The 27,157-nt window shown below is 49.6% G+C and overlaps 1 protein-coding gene across 10 annotated transcripts in view; it reads right to left on the bottom strand.

Moving 5' to 3' along the window:
• ATP2B2 (ATPase plasma membrane Ca2+ transporting 2) overlaps window positions 1-27,157 on the bottom strand; it is a 373,765-nt gene that overhangs the window by 133,650 nt on the left and 212,958 nt on the right. For 2 of the 10 annotated variants that reach the window (XM_038565641.1, XM_038565643.1), the window contains one exon: window positions 3,495-3,610. The exons of the other annotated variants lie outside the window; for them this stretch is intronic. The gene's annotated coding sequence lies outside the window, so the exon portion shown is untranslated. The remainder of the gene's footprint in view (window positions 1-3,494; window positions 3,611-27,157) is intronic. 10 annotated transcript variants of the gene reach the window in all.

The following is a 27,157-nucleotide window of genomic DNA, read 5'->3' as shown; positions in this document are numbered from 1 at the left end:
CCTGGTCTTCTGCCTCTGGTTCCTGCTGGGACCATATTTAAGTGGTGGCATCTCTATCTGACTTTGTTAAATTTTTTCTTCTGCAGGGTGTGGTATTCACCCACAGACCTGCCAGGGGATGAGCTTAAGTTGGGAGATTACTTCTGAATAGTTGTGTGAGTCCTTTGGGGTCCAGATCAGAGAATAAGGAAGCTAAAGCTAGGAAAGTCATTCTATGTGGACTGAGAATGCAGAGGCCAGGAAACAGAACTAATGGAGAGGGGTGAAAAAAGCAGAAAGAAGGGCTCCTGGATTCAAAGGATGAGGGGAGTCAGAATGATGCAGGCACTGGCAGGGACTGGTGTATGTGTGGGTGTATGTGTGGGGGTATTTTTTAGATTCTATGTCTCACTATTGTGGCCAGTCTTATAGGCTGAAGCAGAGCTGCTCCAGTTTGGTGACTGTGCACTCACTGCCTTCCTTGCCTCAGCCCAGGTTATCTCCCTTGGAGTCTTCTTGGTGAAAAGCTAGAGATCTCAGGCCACTGACTTTGCCTCAAAACTGAAGGAGGTGAATCAAAAGGCCAGGAAGCTAGAGGAGTAGTTGAGAGAAGGAGCTGCCTCCCCTGTGGCCAAGGTCTTCTCTCTTTTCTGATACAACTTTCTCTGGGTGGAGCTTGGGGACCCCAGAACAGGGCGGCTCCAAGTGTGATTCCCTTAGGGCCACCTGTGTTGGCATCACTTGAGAGCTACTTGAAGCACAGATTCATAGCCCTAAGCCTGCAAAGATGAATCAGGCTGGTGGTGGAGTCACACTGCCCTAGCATTTTGGGGTTCTCATTCCAGCCCATTTTTTTTTAGCTCTCTTGCTCTTATAGCCAACCCTCTCCCAGTTCTGGGTTCTAGAATGCTGCCCTATTCTTGTGGCCCAGCTCCTGCCTCAAAATCACCTCTTGTCTCTCTCTGCCTTTCCAAATGCCACTTCCAGCTAGGTGGCTTCTGGAGACAACTCCTACTAGTCAACTCCAGTGCCCCCTTTAGTCTTCAAACTTTGCCTTGTTCATGGCCCTCACCCTTTCTTCCCATTCTCCTATGGTTTCTGCAACCAATTCTGTCCAGGGGGTCTGCATGACTTCTGTTTTGGGCCAACTTTGGACTGGAGCCTTTTCTTGTGGTCCTGCTCTTGATGCTCTTAATGATCCACTCTCCCTGGGCAATGCTATCCACCTGGTATCAACTTTCATCCTAACATAAGTGGTTCCCAAACCTACATTTCTACCTTGCCCTTTCTCCCAAGCTCTAGCACTAATCTTCTTTGACTGCCAAATGGCTCTTCTGAAGATCCTTCAGGTATTCAGATTCTCCTAATGTTCTCTTCCTTATGTGACCCCTGAGCCACTTATGACATCTAAAGCACCCTCTTGGGTCCCAGAGTTGACTATCAGAGTCACCCTTGACTCTTGACCAATCAGGTGCCCAGACCTAGGGAGCAGTGGGGTAAGGGCTTGGGCTCCGTTCTCTTCCTTGCCACCACAGTTCCTGACACTAGTTCAAGGTCCTCATCCGCAGCCTCCCAACTGGACTTTACTCTCCCCCAAATGATGCTGGTGGTGACTCTTATTTACTGAGTGGTTTCCAAATGTCAGGAGCTGAACTGGCTCTTAATGTATATATCCCACAGTAACCCCAGAAGTAGCATTATTATGCCTATTTTACATATGGGAAACCAAAGCTTGAGAGTTGAAATAACATCATTCCCAAGGTCACATAGCTAAGGATTGGCAGAACTAGGCATACTTTAGGACTTGCCTGTCTCTAAAACTACCATGAGATGTTGCCTCTTGGATTTGAGCACACCACTCTCTGGATTAAAAACCATTGCTGGGTCCTGATACCTATTTTTTAAAAAAGATTTATTTGTTTGAGAAAGAGAGAGAGAGAGAGAGAGAGAGAGAGAGAGAGAGAATGAACAGCAGAGGGAAGGAGAGAAGATTGAGAAGCAGACTCCTTGCTGAGTGTGGAGCCCTATACAGGGCTTGATTTCACAACCCTAAGATTGTGACCCGAGCCAAAATCAAGAGTCAGATGCTCAAATGACTGAGCCACCCAGGCACCCCTCCTGGTACCTATTTAAAAAAACATATTCATGACCATGGCATCCGGGATCCTGCCTGATTGGCTTGGAGCCAGCCTGGCCTCTGGTCTAAGGCGACTCTTTGCATTTTCTGAACAACTAATGCATGTTCCTGCCTCCCACCCTTTGCATTCACTGTTCTCTTTACCCTGGATTGTCTGCACCTGCCTTTCCATTAATCCAAACTTTCCTCTTCAGGGCGCAGCCCCATATACCAATTTCTTTGTGAAGTTCTCTATTAATCTTCTGCTTCAAATTTCAGACCCTTTCCCAAAGCCTGCCCATCACGAGCAATTCATTCCTTGACTTTGTATTCTCTATCCTCAGTCTTGGGGTGTGTTTTGCCAGCTTGCCTCCCTTGCTAGACCATGACTCTCTGAGAACAGGGCCTCCCCAGCCTCCAGCACAGGACCAACCTCCACCAAGGCTGGCTCTATTACTGAGAAATCAATCTGACTATGGAAAGACACTGGGGACAATGAATCTTAGAGTGTAGGCTGCATTTGAAAAGTGGAAACTGGTCAGCCAGATGGTAGTGAGAGCTGGTGCTGAATGCATCTCCACAGTATGCCACAGCCTTACAGGCATCATATTGGTATATTTGCAGCTAAATCCTATGAAGTAGCTGCTGCTAGCATCCCATTTTACAGATGAGCAAACAAAGGCTATGCCAAGTTAAGGAGGTTGCCCAGGGTCATAACTGTTGATCTAAACTCAGGCAGTCTGCTGTCAGAATCCCTGTTCACAATCAATAGCCTAACTCCTTCCTGCAATGACTCAGAAGCTCTGGGTAGGGGATTATCTCAGGCAGTGGGACACACTGAAGTGTTTGAGTTCCAGTGAGGAGAAGTCCCAGTGCTTCTGGATTACATTGGTCAAGGCTGTGTTCTCTGACACACCAGTGCTACACAGAGGATCCTTACAGTCTGGCCATTCTCCACACAGAGCTAGAGGCCAGGGAGAAGGTCAAGGGTAGGGCATTCAGAATCTTCCAGGAGGTAGGCCTGGGGACCATGTGGGGTGCATGGGCGCATTAGACACCCCTCTATGCTGAACTTGTCCTTTGTGTTGGCTGCTCTGGCTCCAGAGTCACCCCACTGGCAGCCCCAGACCACAGCTCCCAGAATCCTACATTCCAAGGGCCTGAAGAATCTCTTAGGCTAGCATACGGATTAGTGACCATCCCAGCCAGCCAGCTCTGCAGCTCTTCCCCTGACTTGGCATGGCTGTCCTGGCCACTGCAGAGATGAACAGAATCCGCCCGGCACCTTGAACAGATGGTGCCACTTCTAAAAATAATGCTGCACCACGCTCCCCGAGCAGCCTAGTCCCAGTGACAGAAGGGGGTGCGGGTGGGGGTGGGGGCTGCTAGCTGCACTCACCAACCATCTGCACGGGGACAGATGCAAATGCAGCCTCCCAGGGGACACAGGCCCAGGGGACCCCAGCCTCACTGAAGCTGCGCAGAGCCACAGGCCTACTGCTGATGCTCCGAGCCCTGAAATGAAAGTAAGAAAAGCCATGGCAGGTGTGTATAGCTTGGCTTCCCTTTATCCCCGTTATCGCAGCTTCTGCAGCAGCCCTACCTGCACATGTTGCATGGCTGGGATCCCTACCTGGAATGTTCTCTCTTCCTTGCCTGTTGCATTCTACCTCATGTTTGGGTCCCTAGATCCACAAACCCTAGAGTCATCTCCTCTTGTGAATTTCCTCCTGTCCCCCAAATCTCCTTCCTTCTATGGATTCTTAAGCCACTTTTCATTTGACTCCTACTTAGTAGGGTCAGAATCCCTCTGGAGCTTAGAGTCAGAGACATCTGTGTTAGAACCCTCACTCTGCCATCATGGAATGACTGGGTAAACCAAGGCAGCTCTCTGGCCTCAGTTGCTGCATCTCTAAAATGGAAATGATAATCAGCCTCACTTACAGGGTTGTTGGGAAGATAATGTGAGTTCAGGCAGGGCACAGGGCTCAGCCCAGAGCCTGGCCAGGGGGAGACACACAATCAACTAGAGTGAGAATGATTTCCACATGGGGAAACCAAGGTGCTACGGTGAAAGGTAATGCCCAAGGCCACAGAACAGGTGCTGGCAGATTTGGGCTCAGGTCTATGGCCTCACCCTACTGAACCATCCCTCTGATTTAGAGGATCCTCCAGGGATAAGTTTCACTTTCATCCTTGGGCAGGATTTTCCCTGAGTGCCAGTCACTTCTCCAATCCTGAGACCTGGCCTGGGAGGCCTAAAAGACACTCTGAAGCCTCCCCATTTTTTTGCCCTGAGCCTTCTCTTGCCTGAGCAAGAGAAGGCTCATCCCTTCTAGCTTCTTAAGAAGGTTGACGTCCTATCAGAAAGTTAAAGAGCTCAAAAGCCAAAGTGCTTCCAAGGCCCCAAGAGGCCCCAGGAGACCCCAATCTTGGACCCTGAAGGTATCCACATCCAACAGGCCTCCACAATGGCCTGCAAAGCCTCTGCTCCCTCTGCTTTACTGGGCTTGTCATCTGCTCTCCTCTTTCCAGGTCTGGTGATGGGGTGACTTACAGGGGCTGGGGGCCATGTTCTGCCTGTTTCCCTCTCCTCCAGGGTGGCCCAGCCTTTTTATCACCTTATTCTGCTTTCCAAAGGTCCTTCTCCAGCCACTTCTGCTTTTTCTTTCTCTCCTGGGGTTCCCAATGGCTCTGGGGATCTTCCTAAAAAGGAGGGGGATCCCAGAGGACTGATCCAGGCGTAGATTCTAGGCCTCATGTCATATAGTCTCTGAGGCCTCTGTGTGGGGTGTAATCCATGGGAGTTGGGTTTGGGTTTCAGATGCAGTCAGAAGCTAGGTTCAAGTCTTATACAATTGCATGTCAAGGGGTTTTTCTCCAGTCCACCTTACTCACTCCCTACCTCTTTAGATATTTCAGGCCCTGATATGATACCCCTGCATTGCAATGCCCAAATGAGGGCTTCTGCTACCCTGTACTCCTTGTTACAAGTGACTGACAAGGCCAGAACCACCACCCTTCTCTCTCTCTAGGGTCAGACCTGGCATGAAAGGGTGCCAGGTTTGGGGGGCTCTGGTGTGAACATCTCTAGTGGCTGGTACCCCATGACATTAGGGATACAGGGAGCTAGTCTCTGACCACCATGCCTTGTACTACCACCCCAGGCAGATCATCCTCAGAGCAGACACCACCAAACAGACACCATTATTTGCAAAGCTTAACAGAAAAACAAGAAAGGCTCTCATTCCCAGAGCTTACTTGAATCCAGAGACCAGAAGGGATTCAGAGGTCAAAATTCCTGATGCCCAAGGCCCTTCATAATACCTGTGTCAAGTCCTGCCTATGCTTGCATGCCTCTCTTGACAGGGAGCCCACTCCCTCATTCCATGATAATCTGTGCCAATGCTGGTGGTTATAGAGCTCTTTAGGTTGACCTGAAATTTTCTTCTTGCCAACTATTTTTAGGTTTATAGTTAAATTTTCTTCTTGCCAACTATTTTTAGGTTTATAGTTAAAACATATTTTCTGACTCACGTAGAATAACCCTGCTCCCTCTTCTTTACTGGAAGTTCATGATCACGAGTGTATAGATGTATGTGTGTATGTATGCATGGCTGTGTAATCAGGCATGCATGTACAGATGTGTGTCTGTATGTGTCTGAGCATGGTGGAGTATGTGTGTGGTTGTATATGGAATGTGTGTAAGCCTGCTTGAGCCTATCACAGGAGGGGATTTGTTGAGGTGTGCAAAAAGTGTGTGTGTATCAGAAATAAGACTAGACCATGTGTGTGTGTGTATTGGGGTTTGGTGAAGCCATGGGTCATGGAAAAGAGTTTTATTACTTTCTTGAGAATATTTTAGTTGTCCAGTTTGGGAGGTGGGTGGGTAGCTAGAGAGGGTACCCAAAGAGGCTCCAGAACAGAAGAGAAAGCCAACCTGTAACAAATTCCTTGTCACTGTCTCTGGGGGTCTCTATAGGGTAGCTCTGAAACTCTGAACCCACAAACCATGACACAACTCTTAGGGAGCTCTGCCATTAGGGTTCACCCTGAACAAAATGATGGTGATGATAAAATGGCATTTTATAAGAGTATTCATAAAATGGTTTGCAGTTCGAGGTTCACAAAGAGCCCAGTGATTATTTCCATTTCCCAAGTAGGAAACTAAGGTTCAAAGACCCTGTGGTGGATCCTACAGAGAATGGTATCTCCAAAAGGCAATCTGGGCTCAGTATCCTGCAAGAACCTGTAACTCCAGGGCTGATCACCTGTGGCTATAGGTGGATAAATCTTGGGTAAGTCTGCCTAGGAGGTCTGCCATTAGCTGCCTCTGCTCAACAGTCTTCCCTTGGGTCTTGGTTTCTCCATCTATAAAATAAGGAGGTCAGACTAGATGGCTTCTAAGGGACCCTCACATGCTGATATGTGATAAGTCTTGGACACTGGATCAGGCCCAGGGAAGAAGGTCTCTCTGGCTCCTAATATCCCCAACTCTGATGGGCATGGGTTTGCCTTTGGATCAGCCCAAGTCACCTTCTGAGCAGTGAGACATCTATGGGGGGGGGGGGGATATTTCTTGTTTTAATAATAAAAAAGCAACTCAGAGCTGCCTTGTGGACCACTCTTAGAATGGTTTAGCATGAGCTGTCCCCTCCCTTCTTGCTTCTCTGCCTGGTAGGCCCCTGTTCACCCTGCAGGGCCTAGCTCAGAGGGTTCCTTCTTCTCAGTGAATCCTATGCTGGCATCACTCTCTAGACAGTCAACTGATCCCTCCATGAGGCTTGACTCTTCATGCCTAGAGGACAGGGGAGTCCTCAGTGTATCTGATAAATACAGTTGGTGCCTCAACAGAAGCTTGTTGAATGGTTCTAGGAACCCAGAGCTTGACCTCAGGAACTGAGAGAGAATAAGTCATGGATGAGTCATGGACTTATCTACTTCAACAGATGCTTGCGTTTGAATATAAAGACAGAGAGCTTGCACTGAGTACCTACTGCATACTTAGCACTGCCCTTCAGGGAGGATGGAAGCTGTCACTGAACTAGGAAAAGAGATGACATTTCCAGCAGGGATATGGCCACAGCACTAACTGCAAGTGAGTAGCAGGAACAGTAATAAAAATAATCATAAGAGCAGCTAAGTTTTGGAGCACCTGGGTGGCTTAGTTGGTTAAGCATCTGCCTTTGGCTCAGGTCATGATTCCAGCCCCACTTTGGACTCCCTGCTTCTCTCTCCCCCTCTGCAGCTCCTTCTGCTGCTCCTCCTACTTGTGCGTGCTCTCTCTCTCTGTCAAATAAATAAATAAAATATTTTTTAAAAAAAGAGCAAGAGATTTTATTACTACCAAGTGTCACTCCTTACCTTCAGATTTTCCACCCATCATCTTGCTCATACCCCTAATAGCCTCTGAGATAGATGTTCTGATTTTCTTCATTTTACAGATGTGGAAACTGAGTTTTGCAAGGTGGGGTGACTGGCCAAGGTCACAACAAGGTCAGAGTCCCAAGGCTGCGCTCTTATGTTGGCACTCAACAAATTTCCAGACCCAGACCAGCATATAGAGCTGCCCTGTGGTTGGGGCACCAGAGGAGTGAAATATAGTGTTCTGGAGGACCGAGAAAGCCACTGGGGTTCTCCTATCCAAGGTGGAGGAATAGTGCTAGGCTTGAAGCAGGCTGGGGGCTGGGAGGAGATTCCCAGGATTTTCCCATCTTTAGCATCCACTAAGGAAATCCCCAGTGGGATTCTTCTCCCCTACACTGCTGACAGGTGCGAGGCGGGGGCTTTAGCTGACCTGGCAGGCTGGGTATGAGGGGTGGGAAGCAGATGGCAACCCCTTCCTGTGTTTGGAAGAAGTCAAGAGTGAAATCCTGGAGCTAAAAGCCTGGCCGCATCACCTGCTGCTAGAAATGGCCCCCAGGCCAGCAGGCTGGCGGCCACCCAACATAGTTTTGCTGATGAGGGGTAGGCTCATGGAGGCAGGGCCATCAGCACAGCTCTTTCCTATGGGTATGGTGGCTATCCTGTTGTAACTAAAGATTGTTATTAGAAGGTGTTATTCATAGTGTGGTCCTTTTTGTCTCACCTATGGCCCTGGGGCAGAGGGAACAGGGTGCCCATTTAATTTTATTTATTATTTTAGGGAGGGAATGGGGGGAGGGGCAGAGGGAGAGAGAATCTCGGTTAGACTCCCTGCTGAGTGCAGAGTCTGACATGGGGCTCAATCTCACAACGCTGAAATCATGACCTGAGCTGAAATTAAGAGTCAGATGCTTAACTGACTAAGCCACCCAGGTGCCCCAGGGTGCCCTTTTTAAAGATAAGGAGACTGAGGCTATGGTGAGGCAGGTGGGGCACTTACAGTGCACAATGCAAGGAGGTGCTGACTCTCAGGTTCCTATAAATGCTGAATCCCCACCCCACCACCAGTTGTCTGCCCCACTATTTAAGTCTACTGCGATTCCCCCTATGCCGACCTACCCCAGCCCCACCTCAAACATGGGGCAGGTATAAAGATTCCAAATTCATTTTGGTAACTTTGTGGGTGAAACAGCCACAATAGATCCTAAGAAATACCTGGAATTGTAAAAGATGTTTAAAGTCCATGTCTCAGCTCTCAGTTTCCCTAGCAGCAATGGATTCTAAGGGAAAGAGTTCATTTCTCATCTCCCCTCATTTGGCAAACTTTTGCTGAGGATCTGCTACATGCCAGGTCCTGTGAGATACAATGTGGATGGAGGGGAACCAGACCCAGCCCTGTTCTCAAAAAGCTTTGCCTCGTTCCCTCCCTATGTGGTATAGTGCCTATGCTTTATAACGATTTAATAAAAGCAATCAAGATAAGCTAATATTTACAGAGCATTTTCTATGTGCCAAGCTCTGTGCTAAGCATTGGCACATTTGTATATGTCATCTCACTGGAACCACACCACCACTCTATGAGGCAGGTATTCTTGTTATCCCCATTTTGCAGAAAAGAAAACTGAGGCAGAGAGGTGAGGTTGCCTGAGGTCATTCAAACAGGACACAGTAGGGCTGGGACAAATACTCAGTAAAATACTTGCTGGGTGAGTAAACGAAAACACGAGCTCTAGGAGGTGGCATTAGGCTTCCTAAAGACAGTGCTAAGGGGGATCCCTGGGTGGCTCATTGGTTTAGCCCCTGCCTTCAGCCCAGGGTGTGATCCTGGAGACCTGGGATCGAGTCCCATGTTGGGCTCCCTGCAGGGAGCCTGCTTCTCCCTCTGCCTGTGTCTCTGCCTCTCTCTCTCTCTCTCTCTCTCTCTCTGTCGCTCATGAATAAATAAATAAAATCTTTAAAAAGAAAAAAAAGACAGTGCTAGAAGAGGGTCAGAGAATTCTCCATGCTTTTGGGCAAACTTGGGCAGTAGGCTTCCAGGAAGTGGGTGACAGTGACAGCTGCCGTTATCAGTTAACAGTGCGAGGAGGCTCCGATTTCTCTGTCTCTGGGCCTGACCACGTGCCCCACCTATAAAAATATCCCAGGCCAATGGCCCCCTTTACTCTGAGAGAGTGGGCTCAGAGACAGGCTGGATCTGGGCAGGTAGGAGGGGAAGAAAAGTCCTTTCTGGGCTGGTCCAGGCCAGGGCCCCTGCCCAGAGCCCTCCCACTCCCTGGCTGCCCAGTGATGGGCCTCCAGCCTTCGGGGAGGGGGCTGCAGCTGGACACTCTGACACCCAAGCCTCCTGAGCTGGCACCTTGGTTGCCAGGCAACTATGCGGCTCAAGTTTCGGGCATTGAGGGCCCGGGTGAGGGCTTCAGTAAATAATAATAGATACAGCCCAGCCCAGTGGGGCTGCTCAAGATACACCCATTTCAAACATGGGCAGGGCCTGAGTGGTCCTGCTGTCATTTTGCAGATGGGCAGATGGACCTGGGAGGGAAGGGGAGTTGCCTGATATGACCAGCATTAGTGAAGGAGCAGAGGCATCTGTGCTGGGAAGGTTGGAATAGAAGTAGCTGTTCAGAAAATGATGGCAAGTATAGCTGTCACATACAGGGCATTGGCTTTGTGCCTAGCACTGTGCCAACGGCTCCTCCCACCAAAGCCTAACTCATCCTCAAAACAACACAGTGAGCTGTAGATGCTGACTTCACACCCATTTTATAGATGGGGAAACTGAGGCTCACGGAGACTGTGCAACCTACATCAGATCTTCTGACGGTGAATGGCAGAGGCTGGAGAGGAACCCAGGTCAGTGTGACTCTGAAATCCATAAGACCCACCTTGGCCCTGTAGTGGCCCAAGGAACCAAAAGGGTCTAAGGTGAGGACCAAAACCTGCCTTAGAGCTGGTAGTCTTTGATCTCTTCAGCAACGGGAGTATTACTCTTCTTGTCTCAACCCAGAGGATGCTGAACTCAGAGGGTTAAGTGGTGGTCCCTAGGTGACCTAAGCAGTTAGGTGGGGTTGTGGGATTCGAACCCACATCTCTCTGGCATTAAGTCCTGGGCTGACCCGTTCTGTCTAGTTCACTAGCAGAGGCCTGGGGCAGTACCCCTCTGTCAGACCTCCCAGGGGCAGACATCTCTGCCCCATGTCCCTCAATAGGGTGAGATTTCTAGGGGACAGGAACCCACTCCCCAGCCCCCAAGAGAACTAGCAAGCCCCAGCATAGAGCAGTGACCTTTGATTCCAGGCCACTGGACCTCTTCCTCGGTTGTCCACACTTCCACCTCCCGCAACCTGAGCCTGCTGGGGACATGCAGGTTACCATGGCGACAGCACATGAGATACTGACCTGGGGACCCGATGGCAGCACAGGGGAGGGGCAGGCCTTGTCTCAGAGGTATGGCTGGAGGAGTGGAGGACAGGGGGCCTGGGGTGCCCTGCGGCGGCCGTGATTGCTCTGTGGGCCAGGCCGGGCACAAGCTGCTATTTATAATTCTGCTGAATGGGCCCAATGACCCGACCTGCTGTCTGACCGCCTGGGAAGCCCAGCAGCCACAGGGAGAGAAGGCAAATGTTCAGGGACTTCCTCCTGGCCCCCAGCTGTGACACAGGGGTGAGGGAAGGTGGGGGTGAAGTGGGGTAGAGGCAGAAGGACAGGACCTTTCCCTCTATCTCACACAATCTGCATGATTCTCATCATCCATCCACCCCTCTGGCCAATCCTGCCCTCATCCCTGTGTTCTGGGCCAGGCTGGGCCAGTAGGAATGTGTTGGGTGGTGGTGGTAGTGGTGGTGGTGGTGCTAGAGCCTGGGCTCTGGTCTTACAGGGGTGGAGAGAGGCTGTTCTGGGGTTCCTCCCACTGGAGGGAGAGGAGGGGAGGGAAAAAGAAAGGGGGAGAAAGAGAAGCTGTAAGACAGAGGGAACTTGAGAGCCAGGGGTGGGAGGGAGAAGAGGAAGAAAGGAGGTGGAGGAGGGAGAGAGAGAAGAGGGAAGAGAGGTATGGAGAGAGGGAGAGAGAAGGAATGAAGGAGAGGCATAGAGGAACAAGAGCCAGGGGAGCTGGAGGAAACATGCAGAATAGGAGCCCAGACACAGAGGCAGAGGAAGAGGGGGGAGAGACAGAGATCTGGAGCATGTTCTCTTTGGCTCTGGAGGTCAAGCCACTGGTCTAGAAGCCAAAATGCAAACCTGACTGGGTCACAGTGTAGCTCAGTGGCCTGTGAGAAGGAAGAGAGAAGGGGCTATGCCGGGTGCCTGCGCTGGCTGCCCAGCCCCCTTGGCCAGAGCTGGAGTTCTGGCCTGGGCATCCTACCTTCAGTCTGTCTGGCCACCTGGGGGCACAGGGCAGGGCAAGGACTGCTCCAAGGTCACAGGAACCAGGCCAGGAAAGGCACAGTGGGGGCTCTTAGGGCTTGCTGGGCTGTCCGCCCTCAGATCCCGGTTATTTTGGGAGCTGAGCAACCAGCATACCTCCCTCCTCCCTTGTTCCTGGGCCAGTGGCTGCTGACTCAAAATATTCTCTCAAGGAAACTGTCTCCCCCAAATCCAATGTCACTTCTTCTAAGAGGCCTTCCCTGACTCTCCCAAATTTAATTCTCTGCTTGCACAGGGCGTGGCTTCGACCTCCAGTTTCAGTACTTGTCCTAGGGAGCACAGGCAGAGCTGTGTGCCCACCTCCCCCATCAGACTGTGAGCTTCAGGACCAGGAGGGCTGCTTTCCTGGCACCACATGTCATGTCTGCCACTCACGGTCTGAATAAGTAATACCAGCAACCCTGAAGTAGCAGTATCGGCCAATGTTTATTGAGCACATACAAGGTCCTGAGAACTCTCCATGCACTGTCTCCTCTATCATCTCAGTGCCCCTATGTGTGGGCTTTGTTAGCTGGCCCTATTTTACAAAGGAGGACACCAAGACTCAGATAAGCTAAGTGGTTTGCCCAAGGTCTCACTGGGGAGCTATTGAAGCAAGACCTGACCTAAGGCAGTCTGATTCCAGAACCCAATCTGGTAACCACCAGACATACGGCCTCCCCAGCTCTCACGATGGCTTCTACTTCTCTGACTCTTAGAACTCTCTGTGGCTCCTCAATGCCTCTCAAAGGAAATCCAAACATCCTGCCTGGTGCTAGTGCCCGTCTTCTCTGTGCCCTTCTGTAGGCCTGTCGGGTCTCATTCTCCCTCCCCTCATTTCCTGTTCCTAGGGCCCCTTTTGCTGTTTGCTTCACAGCTATTTAGCGAGAACTTACTGTGTGCCCGGCCCCACTGTGTTTGCTTCGCTGGGAAAGACGGACTGTGCAAAGTGCTAGGAAGAGAATAAGGCACTATGACCAGCTGCCTGGGGACCTGTTTTGCCAGGTGGATATGCAGAGGGCTGGGGCCAGTGTGTGTCAGGCAAAAGGAACAGCATGGGCAAAGGCTCAGAGAGTGCACTTTTAATGATATAAAGAGGGCCAGTATGGCTGAGGCTTGTAAGTCGGGGCAGTGAGGGGCAGCAAGCAGAGGTGAGCTCAGAGGTAGGCAATGGCCAGACTGTGCAAGGCTCCAAAGCCACAGGGAGGAACTTGGATTTGACTCCAGGTGCAGAGGTATATCTCTGAAGAACTTTAGGGAGCAGACTAGCACAGAGTTGTTTGTTTGTTTCTTTAAAGATCCATCACCCACTGGAGAATGGACTGTCAGGGAGCTAGGGGGAGAGTGCGAGAAAGGCAGCTACTATGTCACTCAGGGGAATGGGGACAGGGTGACAGTCATGTTGAGGAGGTATGGGCGGGTAGGAGTTAGGAAGTAGAACCAAGAGGGTGAGCTGGGGGTCGAGGTTGGGGAAGAAGGCATGGATGATTAAGGCTGTGCCTTTAGCAGGAGGGTGGATGATGGTGGTGCCACTTCCTGGGATGGGAAGTCGGGGAGGGAGCGGGTTTTGGGGGTGGGTGGACATGATCAAGAATCCTGTTTTGGACTTGTTAACTTTGAGATGCTTGTGAGAAATCCAAGTAGAGATGCCAAGTGGCCAGTTGGATGACGAGTTGGAGGTGCAGAAGAGAAGCTCTGGCTAAAGATATAAATATGGGAATCAGCAGCTTAAGGATGGTATTTAAAGCCATAGGATAGAGTGAGATCATCGAGAGAGAGGAGAGAGAGAGAGAGAGAGAGAGAGAGAGACAGAGAAGTAAGGGAAGGGAAGTGGCTCAGAGTTGAGCCCCCAGTATTTTAGAGGTCAAGTAGAGAGAGAGAATGCAGCCACACTGGCAGGCCTGATTAGGTGGGTTCCTGCTCTTCTCAGGGTAGGGTTCAAAATCCAGAGCCTCGCACACAAGCCCTGCCTACTTCTCTCATCCTCTGGTCCCATTCTTGTATCCTTCCTTCCAATCATAATAAATCATAACACCTTTGTGAGGTTCTATACCTCCAGGCATTTGCCCAGACAGCTGTCCCTGCCCGAAGTGCCCACCTATAGGCAAAGGCTACTTTCAACTCTTGCTCTTCCGAAGCTTTCTCTAACTTCCTGGGCAGATTTGCAGCACCCCTCTCTGTTCTATGGCCTTCTGGATGCACCACACTGTCACTGTCTTCCTGGGAGCTCCTTGGGGGAGGCAGCTGGTCCACCTGTGTGTCCTGGGCCCAGCATGGATCATGATGAGACCTCATGCACTCAGCGACTATCCTCATGTCACCCACCAGTCTGAAGTGCATCATCAGATCTGGGGTGGGCTGAGAATGTAGACTTAACCACTTCTAGTTTGAGTCTGGGCTGCCACTCTGAACAGACTCAGAAAGGGAGGTTAACAGAGGGAGGAGGCACATGGGCATTTACTGGGCCTCCCACCTGCCATTGCAGCAAGAGGAGAAAAAAGTAGAAAGACAAAAGCAGAGAAAACGCTCACTCCTGCTCCACACTCATGACAAGAGACTTCATTGTGTAGGAAATCAAAGGGCTCACTGGGGAGCGGGGACCAGGCCTGAAGGGGTCATGTCAAAGCTCCTGCATCCTCCTCAATTACTTTATGCTTTATGTCACCACCTGGAGGCTTCTGAAGAGAGCCCCTCTGGCTGGGGGGACCAGGGAGGGACAACTTACCCATCTATTAAGCACCTACTAGGTGTTGGACACTCTGCATTTGGTCAAGGGCACAGATTGAAGTTAGGCAGACCTGCACTCTGATTCCAGCTCTGCTAGTGGCCACGTGGCCTTGGGTAGGTCACTGACTTGTTCTGGGGCTCAATTTCCTCATCTGTGAGATGGGGCTATTTACCATGACTCCTAGGCTTTGGGAAAGGTGACATATGACAATGCCTTTGAAACACTGAGCATGGTGCCATTTTACAGACAGGGAAACTGAGGCTCCAAGAGGCTCAGATCACAGTGCTAGGACGGACAGAGCTAATGTCTAAGAGCCTTTCTTCCGCTGATGCCAAAGGCCCCTCCAGTCTGCAGTGCCCCATGCATACACTTTTGTTTTTTAGAAAGTTGGGAGTGAGAGGCAGAAAAATAATCTTAAGCAGGCTCCATGACCAGTATGGAACCTGATGTGGCACTCAGTCTCACAACCCTGAGATCATGACCTGAACCAAAATCAAGAGTTGGATGCTTAACCAATTGAGCCACCCAGGCACCCCGCCCCATGCATATACTCTTACTTGTCATTCATATGGTTGATTCTAGGGCTTTGGGTTGGTATCTGGGTATTCAAAGATGATTCAGACAAAAGCTCTGCCCTCTGAGGGAAAGGGCCTCCCACCACTGACTGCTTCATAACCCTTCTCCCACTCAGAGAAACTGAGGGTGGAGACTCCTATACAGGAGAAGAAGGGGAGTTTGGGAATTCCAAGCTCACAGGCCTAGTTACTTCTTTCAGGAGAAGGCAGGTAGCTTGGGTTACCCTGCTGAGCCTTAGTTTTTCCACCTGCAAAACTGGCACAATTCTATCTCATTCAGGGGAGGAGGGCAAAGCAGGAAAGTACTTTGGGTGGCCTCAGTGCTATTACAGGGAGCTCCAACCACTCTGCCTTTAGCTGAGGCCCATGTAAAAGCCTATTGTAGAGGTTTGTGTGGATTTACATTTTTCTGCAAAGGAAGCCTGTGACTTTCACCAGCTGCTCCAAGGAGTCCCTGATGCCATCGTTCTGCAAAGATTAAGCATCACTGTCTAGCAGGACCAAGCCAACTCCCTGCTTTCTGGTGAAAGCTGCTTAGAAATAACACCAAGGTGGTGCAGCCAGGACATGCAGAGGTCTGGAGATACTTAGAGAGAGCAAGGTTCGAACCTGGAACCACTTGCTTGGAAACCCTCAGTAAAGCAAGACTACTCGAGCCTCTCACATCACAGCTTTCCTATGGTCCAGGGGCTCAGTGACCAATTCCCCTCCACAACAGCACAGCTAAGAAGAAAGAACTCGAGTGCCATGCTCTCCCATGCAAAATGCAAAGCTATTTTTTTTCCCAGACGGCAAGTTCCTAAAGCTGTAACTGATCAGCCTCCAGTTGAGAGAAAATTAAATTTCATCTGACTCCCCCTTTAGTCCTGGGGACAGGAGTGAAGGTGACAGAGCTGGGCAGAGAGCTGTTATTGTCGTGCACCCCAAGTTTGGCCAGAGAAGTAGACAGATGGTCTAAGTCACACCCCAGTGAGATGTTCCTTGGAGCAAGCATGTTGGGAAAATGCTCAGGGCTTATCTGCTTTGACATCCACAACTAGACTCATTCCAGAAGGGGCCCAAAGTCCCTTAGTCTAGTCTGGTGGGTCATAAGGCAGGTGACCCCATTGTGGGTCCAAAAGGCACAGATTGTGGTTGGCATATCAGCTGATTGTGGGAGCCTCACACGTGGTTCCTCTAGCCCAGGCTTGACCATGAGTGACAGACAGCAGCTTCCTACCTGGATTCTCTACCTGGATGTCCCCACACCTCATACTTAATAGATCTCAAGTTCAATTCATCAGGTTCTTCTTTAAAATGAAAGGTGTCTTTTACATTTTCTCTGAAAAAATCATTTCTTACTTCTAGGTGGTGAAGATGTTCTCTATTTTCTTCTAGAAACTTTAGAGTTGTAACTTTTACATTCAGATCTGTGAGCTGTCTCAATTTAATTTTTTCATCTACTTCTCTTTTTATTGTGGTTAAATCTATAGACCCTAAAGCTTACCATTTTAACCATTTTTAAATCTATGATCCAGTGGCACGAAGCATATTCACACTCTTGTGTGACCATCCCCACCGTCTATCTCCAGAACTTTTCCATCTTCCCAAACAGAAACTCTGTCCCCGTTAAACAAGAACTTCCTCTCCCCCTCCCCCCAGTTTCTGGCAGCCACCATCCTACTGTCTGTCTGTGTGAGTTTGACTGCTCTAGGGACCTCATGTAGGTGGAATATCCCATAATAGGTATGTGTCTTTTGGTGACTGGCTTATTACATCCTTAGCACAACGTCTTCAAGGTTCATCCATGTTGTAACATGTGTCAGAATTTCCTTCCTTTTTAAAGCCAAATAATATTTTATTATATGTATAGACCACATTCTGTTTATTCATTAATCTATTGATAGGTTCTAGAGTTGCTTTCCCCTTTTGGCTATTGGGAATAATGCTGCTATGAACATGGGTATACAAATATCTGAGTCCCTGCTTTGAGTTCTTTTAGTTATATATCCAGAAGTGGAATTGCTGGATCATACGGTAATTCTACGTTTAATTTTTGGGGGGAACCACGACACAATTTCCCACAGCAGCTGCACCATTTTACATTCCCACCAACAGCTTACAAGGGTCCCAATTTCTCCACATCATTGCCAATACTTGTTATTTACTGTTTTTTATTTTGTTTTGTTTTCTGTAATAGTCATCCTAATGGGTGTGAAGTGGAATTTCATTGTGGTTTTTTTTTTTAATTTTTATTTATTTATGATAGTCACACACAGAGAGAGAGAGAGAGAGAGGCAGAGACACAGGCAGAGGGAGAAGCAGGCTCCATGCACCGAGAGCCCGACGTGGGATTCGATCCCAGGTCTCCAGGATCGCGCCCTGGGCCAAAGGCAGGCGCTAAACCGCTGCGCCACCCAGGGATCCCCTCATTGTGGTTTTGATTAGCATTCCCTTGATGATTAGTTATATTAAGCATCTTTTCATGTGCTTATTGGCCATTTGTGTATCTTCTTTGGAGAAATGTCTATTCAAGTCCTTTGCCCATTTTCGAGTTGGATTGTTTATCTTTTTTTGTTATTGTTGAATTGTAGGAGTTCTTTATATATTTTGGATGTTAGTACCTTATTAGATATATGATTTGCAGGTATTTTCTCCCATTCCATGGGTTATCTGTTGATAGTAAGTATCCTTTGATATATAAAAGTTTTGATGAAATCTAATTTATCTATTTCTATTGTTGCCTGTGTTTTTCTTCTCATAGCTAAGAAATCAATGCCAAATCCAATGTCATGAGGCTTTTCCCCTCTGTTTTCCTCTACTTCAATTTGATTTGTGTATGGTGTGAGGTAGGGTTTCAAATGTAACACGTCTGAAATCTAACCCTTAAGTTTCCCCACCCCATCTCATTTTTCCCTGGGGTTTACTGTCACCTAAAAGGCCTCATCTTCTCTCTAGGTGGGCAGCTCAGAAAAGAAGTCACCTCTGTCACTTTCTTCTCCATTATCCAAGTCCTGTTGATTTTGCTCTTTCTACATTCCTTAAAATTGCTCATCTCCCAGTATCTTCACAGCCCCTGTCCCTGTTTTTCTCATCTCTTTCCTGGATGATGGCAGTAACTCCCTTACTGGCTTCCCTGCTGCCACTTGGGAGAGCAATTCTAATAGTATCACAACCTCCCTTGATCCTTACTCCTCTTAGGATAAAGACAAAACTCCCTAATGTGATCTTCCAAGCCCTGGGTGTCCTGCCCAGGCTCCACCAGCCCCACCCAACACCCCATTCTCCTCACTCTCTGTTATAGCCACACTGCTCACTCTTCCCACTAGGCCTTCATCTGTTCTGTTCTCTCTGCATGGAATGCTAATGTTATTCCCTTCCCATCATCACCTAGTAAAGTCCTACTCATCTTTCTATTCTCAGCTTAATCGCACCTCCTCAGGGAGGCCTTCCCTGATTCACCTATTCTATAGTCTCTGTTGTCACACCATGATTGTATTTTACACATGTTTATTTGCGTGACTGTTGGATTAATGTTTGACACTAAATCACTGAGAGCAGAGCCCATGCCTAACACAGTGTTTAATACATAGTGGGAAAAAAAAATAATACATAGTGGGTCATAGTTGAGGAGGGAATGAAGAAAAGAAGGAAGGAAGGAAAGGAGGGATGGCCGGTTCGTGCAGTGAAAAGACTGATTTCCTTTGCTATAAAGGTTCTTCCCAAAGTGGGAAGCTATAATGTTCACTGTAGAATCTCCAGGGGGCAAGGAGAAAACTGCAGATATCCTGGAGCCTTATTTTATGACAAACACCGTGCAGGCCCTTTTTAATCCCCTTTCCTCATCTGTAAAGTGGGAGTAACAATACTGTCCTATAGGATTGTCATATTAGGGATCCCTGGGTGGCGCAGCGGTTTGGCGCCTGCCTTTGGCCCAGGGCGCGATCCTGGAGACCCGGGATCGAATCCCACATCGGGCTCCCGGTGCATGGAGCCTGCTTCTCCCTCTGCCTATGTCTCTGCCTCTCTCTCTCTATCTCTGTGTGACTATCATAAATAAATAAAAATTAAAAAAAAAAAAAAAAAAAAAAAAGGATTGTCATATTAGAAGAGATGATGTGTGTGAAAGTGCTAAGCTCCAAACATATGCTCCATAGATGACCCTGAGCCCAGCCATGTTCCCAAATACAACTAAACTCTCCTGGATTCTCTGTGCCTCAGCCTTTTCTTCATTAGCTGCCATATCTGGGCATGGACATATCCCTAGAATGGTACATGGATATCTAAGTCCCTTCTGAAGCATGCAATCTTTGAGAACTGCCCCATGTACATGCCCTAGGAAGCTTAAATCAGCTACACCTGCATCTGGCCATACCTGAAACCTGGGCAGGACAGAACCTCAGAAAAATGCTCATGGCCCATCTGCTTGGATATCTAAAAGTAGACCCACTCTAGAAGTGGCCCAAGATAAAAAAAAAATAAAAATAAAAATAAAAAAAGAAGTGGCCCAAGACTTAGTCTAGTCTAATGGGTCAGAAGGTGGGTAACCCAATGCAAGTCTATTGTCTCTGAAAAGCCAAGGCTCTGGGCAATTATTCCCTTGTATATGACATGCCAATCTCCCTGGTGAGCAGGGGAGACCCTGAGCTGCTCTTAGGTACCAGGTGACGGTCAGAAAAGGTCCTGAGGAACTATGGGACACAGCCTGGGCCTTGGTATTTCTTTCAGGGGATCCCGGCCTGCCCCAGGCCTAGGAATGGAGGAAGAGGCAGTGCTCATGGCTGAGTAGGAATTGGCTCATGGTCAATTATGGGTCTCCTGCTCTCTGCTGGGTAGGCTTCCTGCCCTCTCAACCCTCCATTTCTCACAGCTGGGGCCATCTGGACCCCACCTGCAGACTTCAGGTTCTGGACCCATGTGGTCTCTAACTGGGAGCGATTCAAACTGGTCCTTCAGCCTAGGGGCTTGTGTCACCTGGGGAGAGGCTCCAACACTAGAGACTGGCTCTTGCATTGTCTCTGGCACAGAGATCTCTCCCACACCCCAGTTCTTTTGGGGCTGAGGCCCTGCCAAGTTCTTACCAGTGCTCCTACCCCCACTGAGACCCCAAGCTTGATCCAGGCTTTCTACTAAGTGCTTCTCAACTCCATCCTCTTCTCTCCATCTCTACTTTCACCATCAGTGCCTATCGGGGTGATCCTACCAGCCTCCTCATCGATCTTGCTGCTGCTCCCTTGTTCCCACAACCTATTCTCCACACAGCAATTCCCTGTTTAAAACCTTCCAACAGCTTTCAGCACACTCAGAAATAAGTCCAAAGTTCTTATTGAGATCTGTAAGACCAGGTGCTCTGGCCCTGCTGATCTTTCTGCCTCCTCTCCCTCCTCTTTACCTCACATACCCTCTGTTCTAACCATGTTAGACTTCAGTCTACTCTAAACTGTCATGCCTGGACCTCAGAACAGAGCATCTCTTTCTGCTGCAGTTACTGATAGGGAAGGGTGCTGTAACCTTCCTGAGAATGAAAATAACACAGATGGAGGCTGAGCTGAGAAATAGACAAGATACCAAGATACAACCATACCTGAAGCTAATCCTTTCTGTTTTTTTTCTCTGTTAAGTTAGCTAAGGTATATTAAAAAAAAAGATTTTATTTATTTATTTGAGAAAGAGAGAGAGAGAGAGAGAGAGAGAGAGAGAGAGAGAGAGAGAATGAATATCTGAAGCAGACTTTGTGCAAAGCCCAACATGGGCTACGACACAGTCCATCCTACGACTGTGAGATCCTGGTCTGAGCCAAAATCAAGAGTTGGATGCTCAATTAACCCAGGTACCCCTACAACCTTTTTTTTCTTAAGCAAACTTGAGTTGGCATTTATATTACTTGCTTCCAATTAATTCAACTGGCCAACCCTTCTTTGCCACACCCCATCCCTTTTTCTGTTCTTACAACATGCCTCCTCCCACCTCATGGCTTTTGTCCATGCTGTTCCCTTTATTGGCAGTGCTCTTTCCCCAGATAGCTACATGGCTGATTCTCTAACCTCTTGAGGTCCCTACTTAAGTATCACCTCCACAGGGAGGTGACCACCGCATTAAAAATAACAAGCTTCATCATTCCCTATCACCTCACTCTGCATTATTTAAAAAATAATACTTTAACCATGCATACTATATACATACTTATTGTCTGTCTCCCTCCACTAAACTTTAAACTCCATGAAGGCAGGGATTGTGTGAGGGTGACTAACTGTCCTGCTTTGCCTGAGACTGAGGGGTTTTCTGGCATGCATGAGTACTAAGACTAGGAATATTGCAGACCAACCATGACAAGTTGATTACCCTAGACTGCCTTATTTGTTTACCATAGAATCCCACTGCCCAGGTCAGTGGTAGATGTGCAGTACTTCTGTACACTGTGTCATCCCACCCAGATAGCTGGCTTGGGGGTTGTACCCCATTGTTGTCTCCACTTTACAGATGGGATTCTGGGATGTGGGCAGCTTGCTGACACCACACAGCTAGGGAAGCAGGACTAGAATCCAGCTCTGCCAGCCACAGAAGTCGACCTCTTAACTGGTCCACAGTGTGCATCTCCCAGTTACACCTGCTTTGCTCTCACCAAGTGACCCTCAGCCCCTGTCAACTCAACAGCTACACCTGGTCTAAGAGAAGCTCACCTCTCACTTTTCCCCATCCAGGTGGGCAGCTTGTTTCTGGCCAGGCTGGTGGTGAGGGGAGAAGGACAATGGGCAGTTCAGGGACTGGAGTCAAGCTGCACAAAGGCTGGAACCCCAGAGTGTGGCAGCCACCTCCCCTGAGCTATGCAGACCCAGGGCTCCATCAGCTCCAGGTCTCTCTGAGGTCTTGTCAATCAGAGCTGCCTTCCCAGCCCACCCTAAGTCCTGTGACTGAGCTGGAGAAAGCCTGTATTCTTCCAACAAGGCCTAAATGAAAGCACTCTTCCCTCCTCTGTCCAGGGAAAGGGCTCTCTCTGCCATCCCTGCTCTACCACTACCCCTGCCCTGCCTCTCCTGCTCAGAAGGAGGGACCAGCACTGAGGGGCAGCAATGCTTCCTTCAGGCCAATTTACCTTCATTCAATCCCTACAACCAACTCTTGGGACAGGTGCTCTTTTTTCATGGTTGGAGAAACTGAGGCCCAGAGAGGTGAAGTCACTTGGCCAAGGTGACGCTGGTCATAAGGGGATTCCCACAGATGGCTCAGGGCCATCTCCCAAGCTCACATGTTCACTATTTTACCTCCTCCTGCTGGCGAGTGTGATGATGGAGACGACCAAAGTAGCTGCAGTTCACTGAGCCGGTTCTGCATTAGTTCTCATTTCAAAACACCTCATTTGGTAGGTGTACTCATCTCTACTTTACAGATGAGGAAGCTGGATGGTGCGGGAGTGAAGTGACTGAGCAAGATCACCCATGCGGCACGGATGACTCCTAATGGGACCAGACTTACCCCCGCCCTCCCTCCTTACTATCAGCCTACCTGTGTACCTACTTAACAACCAACCAACATTTACTGAGCATCAATGATGAGCAAGGCCCTGCCCACATTGCCAGCATCACCCCAAGCACTAGTGGCAGGAGGAAACCCTGGGCTCCCATGGCAGCCCTGGCTCCTGGCCCAGGGCAGCTGGAAATCCCTTCCTGGGAGACCTCTTGGATTCCACACCAGGATCCCTTGGGTCCCATTAACAATCCACTTGGGAGTCTCTCGAGGGGGAATTCTCTGCAGGCGGCAGGTTTCATTTCAGATCACAGCTGCTCTGTCCCCTACCTGGCCACCAAGGGGTTGTTTTTCATAACAAAGTGGGGTGGGAGAAAGGCCATGGGAGGTTTTAACAATCCTATTGTAGGAAATTTCCATGGAGGTGGAAAGGACTTGCTGGCCTCCAAATGCTACCCTGGAAAAACTTCAAAAAGGAATTGCCCCAGCTTCCAGCCCAGAAGGATGCTGTAGCCACCTACAGAAGTGCTCAGTGGTCCATGCATCAGCATCAGTCCCCAGCACAAAGCTGGGCACCCAGAGGCCCATGGATAAAGGAACATGGGGACCCCTTTCTCTTCTGGAGGGGAGTGTGCAAGAACCGGGAAGGTGCTCCTTTGGGAGGGAGTCCCAGCCTGGAGTCCATTTATCTGCAACCTGCTCACTGTGTGACCTTGAGCAGTTCCTTGACTTCTTAGAGCCCAGCTTCTCCCTAGTGAAAGAAGGTAATTGGCAGGATGCTGTTTAAGGTCTGAAGCATCAGTGATGAGTGCTGGCTCTGATTTTGGGTCTCCTGAGTTCCAGGGACTGAAGCCAGAGAGGGTGCAGAGAAATGGAGTTCCTGGGAACTCTGGAGGCATCTCTAGGGGAACCAGAGGCTTTCTGAGAAGGAGAAAGTGACCTGAACACTCGGCAGGTCCTGGGAGGTGCTAGCTGGGGGCCGAATAGGCAACCTCCTCACTGTCCAGGCATTGTCTGCCTCTCCCACGGGTATGTGGTACCCCTAGATGCCTCTCCTGGGGGGAGGGAGACAGCCCAAGGGACCTGCACACAGGTAAGGGTCGTGGGATACCCCCAGCGTCTCCCCCACTTACACCCCCACAGCCATCCCACTGTCGCTGGCTCTGGGGGTCTCTGTGGCATTCTGAACTCTCCAATACCCACCAGCACTCCTGCCTAGGTAGCTTCCTCACCATCTGTCCCCAGGCCCCCTTGCCCAGGCTCTGTCTTCATTCATGAGCCAGGCTGGCCTCGGTTTGTCCTGCTGAATGCCCTGCAGGGCCCCCAGGCCTCTCATTCCCCAGATATGGCAGAACTAGGGCATTGACCCAGCACAACATCTCTCCCTTCACCTAACACCTCTCCTCCAAATGCAGGAAAACCCCCTTATACATCAGAGGCCCAGAAGAGTATGGCCGCACCTGACAGCCCAAGAAGAATCCCCCGCAGATCAGGAAAAGAGGTGACTGCTTACATAGATCTGGCTTTGAGCCCCAGCTCCTCACTTTCTGTGCAGACTCCTTCACAGTTCTGAGCCTCAGTTTCCTCAGCCACGAAATGGAGATGAGGCCATGTCCCTTTCACAGTTGTCATGAGGGTAAGAGGAGAAGTCCCAGGCACAGAGCCTGTTTGGAAGCAGACCCTGGGTAGGCTTGGCCGAGTGGGACCCCCTCTGTGAAAGGGAGTGGGTGAGACATCGGTTTGATAGGTGGGAGGGGTGAGAGGAGGGAGGTTCGGGGGAGGGGGTGGGCAAGAGGTGAGGGAGGATTTAGAAGGCTAGGTAGCCAATGTCATCACTGTCACCATAAAAGCGGCATGTGCTTTTTCAGCAGGGCACTGACAGCATGCCAGGCACCAAGGCTTCTCGTGGCTTCCTCACTGAGGTCCTCCCTGGGAAGGTTACCTTATTTTACAGCTGTTGAAACTCAGGTTCAGAGAGGTGAGGTCACGGGGCTGGTGAGTACTTTTTCCCCTGAGCTCCGCACAGGAGTCAGAGCACGGAGGGGAGCAGGGGAGTGACAAGAAAAACTGGAAGAGGAGGTGATGGGGGTGATTACTTTATCTGTGTCCAGATTTTCTCCAGAGATGAGGCTAGGCGGTAGGGGTAGAGTGGCGTGCTGGGGAGCCTTGTCCATCCCTGCCGCTCACCTCCACAGACAACCACAAAGGCCGGGGCTGAGCACTGGCTGTCCTGGCCTTTTGTGTGGCTTGTCAGGGGCTTCCTGCTCGGGCCCAAAGGCCTGCTGCTCTGGCTGGCCCCGTGACCAGGACTCGGCTCATAGGGCCCGAGAGTCAGGGAGGGTCACTCTGCGAGGGCGCTGTGGATCAACGGCAGGGAGAGGCTTTTGCAGAAGCTTCTGGCAAAATCCTATGAAACCCATGCTCCCAGTACCCACCTCCCAGTACCCAATGCCCCGAGTGGCCACAGGTCCAGATCATCATGGAATAAGGCAGTGCTTCGGAACCTACAGCTGAGGGGTGGTGAGTGAGACGAGGGGATGGTTTGGTTTCACGTGGAGGTGCTCAGGGCAGGAGCCCAACCTGAGTACCACGTCAGCATTCTGTCTCTCAACTTGCACCACATCATTTCCTGGTCCAAGATCCTTCTGTGGATGCCCATTGAGCACGTGCAGGATTTGGTCACACAAAACGTATTCAAACCCCACTCAGTCACTTATTAGCTACACAGCTCAGTTTCTTTACCTGGAAAATGGGATTTTCACCACTGATTGTCCAGAATTGTGCAGGAATGGGATGAGATGATATTCCCTTTGCACACAGCAGCCAGAGGGATCTGTGCATGTCTCACCCCTCCTTAAGACCCTTCAACGTCAGGATCAAATCCAAACACCACATGTGACCTACAAAGCCCCACATGATCCGGCCCCTCACCACTTCTTCTCCCCTTTGCGCATTGTACCCCAACCACAATGGCCTCTGACTTTTGAACAAGCCTAGCTCTTTGCTACTCAGGGCCTTTGCACATGTTGACTCTTTTCCTGGGGTTGCTCTCTCCCTAGACATAGCCAGGTACTTCTCATCATCCAAATGCCATCTCCTCATCTCCCTGACTATCTTACTCAAGCTGTCCCAGGCAACCCCTTTGACTTTCCTGTTAATTTTTTTTCCCTTGTGACAATCACCACTGCCTGGAATTACTAATCTTATTATCTTATTTATTAGTGAGACCTCTTCTGTCTTATGAATCCCCACTGCCTTGCATGGTGCCTGGCACGTAGTGAGACTTTATCTGTAAAATGAACAAATAAATATGTTATGGGCCTGAAACACAGTGTGCCTTAAATGCATGCTGGTCCCTCCTTCCTTACCCATTCCTAGTATAGCTTTCCCCCCAGAGCACATGGGTATGCGTACACACACACAGACACACACACACACGCACACACACAACCAAAGTAAATCCCCAAATGAAACCAAAGACCAAAAAACCCGAAACAAGAAAGCCCTGTGCTAGGAAGGGGATGCTAGGGGTCACTAGGGTTGCAAGACCAGTTGTAAGGCTTTGCCTGGCTTACCTGTAAGAAGTCCAGGTCACTGGAAAGGGCACAGGACAATCCCTCACTTCTCAGCATGAAGCTGGAGGGCCACTGAGCCCTGGGAATAACCTATATTCTGTCTCTGGCTCTGTAGCTATATGGGGGGCAGGAAGGGTGGTTAAGAATGCATTCTGTGGACAAAGACTGATCTGGCTCATTCACACCACATCCAGTGCCCTCAGCTCAGAGCAAGTGCTCACTGGATGCTTGTTAATGAATAAATGAATGAGGGTTGGGTTGGACTGCAGAAAACAGTCCAAACAGAGGGGATTGGCCACTGGTGTTCATGGGAATCACCAGCTTGGGACATGGTGCCAAGTACTATCCAATGCCACCAACTGAGAGCACCTCCAATAATATATTTTATCATGCTCCTGCTCAAGAACCTGTAATGGCTCCCACTGTCTCTGAGAAAAAGTTTGGATTCTGCAGTCTGGCATTCAAGGCCTGCCTACCTTCCTCTCTCCCTGCCTCCCTGTCACTTTGCCTTCATCTATTCCTCCATCCCTCCATCCTTCCATTCATCCACCATTCACTGAGTGCTTACCAGGTTCTGGACAATGTGTTAGGTGCTGGGATCAACTCAGCTCTTCACTTTTGTGATAAAATTATCTCACCAAACATCCATCTGCAAATCCTGTCTGCTCTTCAAAACATACAATGTGGTTACTTCTTACCACTTCCACAGTCTATACCCTCGCCCAAGCCACCACCTTCTCACCAGGTTCACTGCAAAAGCCTCATCTCTAGATTCCCTGCTGCTCATCCCTGCAACCCCCATCTGTCCTCCACACACAGCCAGAGGCAAATCAAGTCCCTTTTCTGTTCAGAATCCTCCTATTGCTCCTGTCATTCTCCCAGGAGAAGTCAAAGTCCCTACAATAGCCCATGAGGCCATGCATAATTTGCATTCTCTACCCTGTTACCTCTCTGAACAAGTCTCCTAACCAAC

The sequence above is a fragment of the Canis lupus genome, chromosome 20, assembly GCF_011100685.1.
Source record: "Canis lupus familiaris isolate Mischka breed German Shepherd chromosome 20, alternate assembly UU_Cfam_GSD_1.0, whole genome shotgun sequence".
In the NCBI taxonomy this organism is placed as follows: domain Eukaryota; kingdom Metazoa; phylum Chordata; class Mammalia; order Carnivora; family Canidae; genus Canis; species Canis lupus.
Note: the sequence above shows the minus strand (reverse complement) of the source record. Positions and strands in the feature narration are given on the sequence as shown.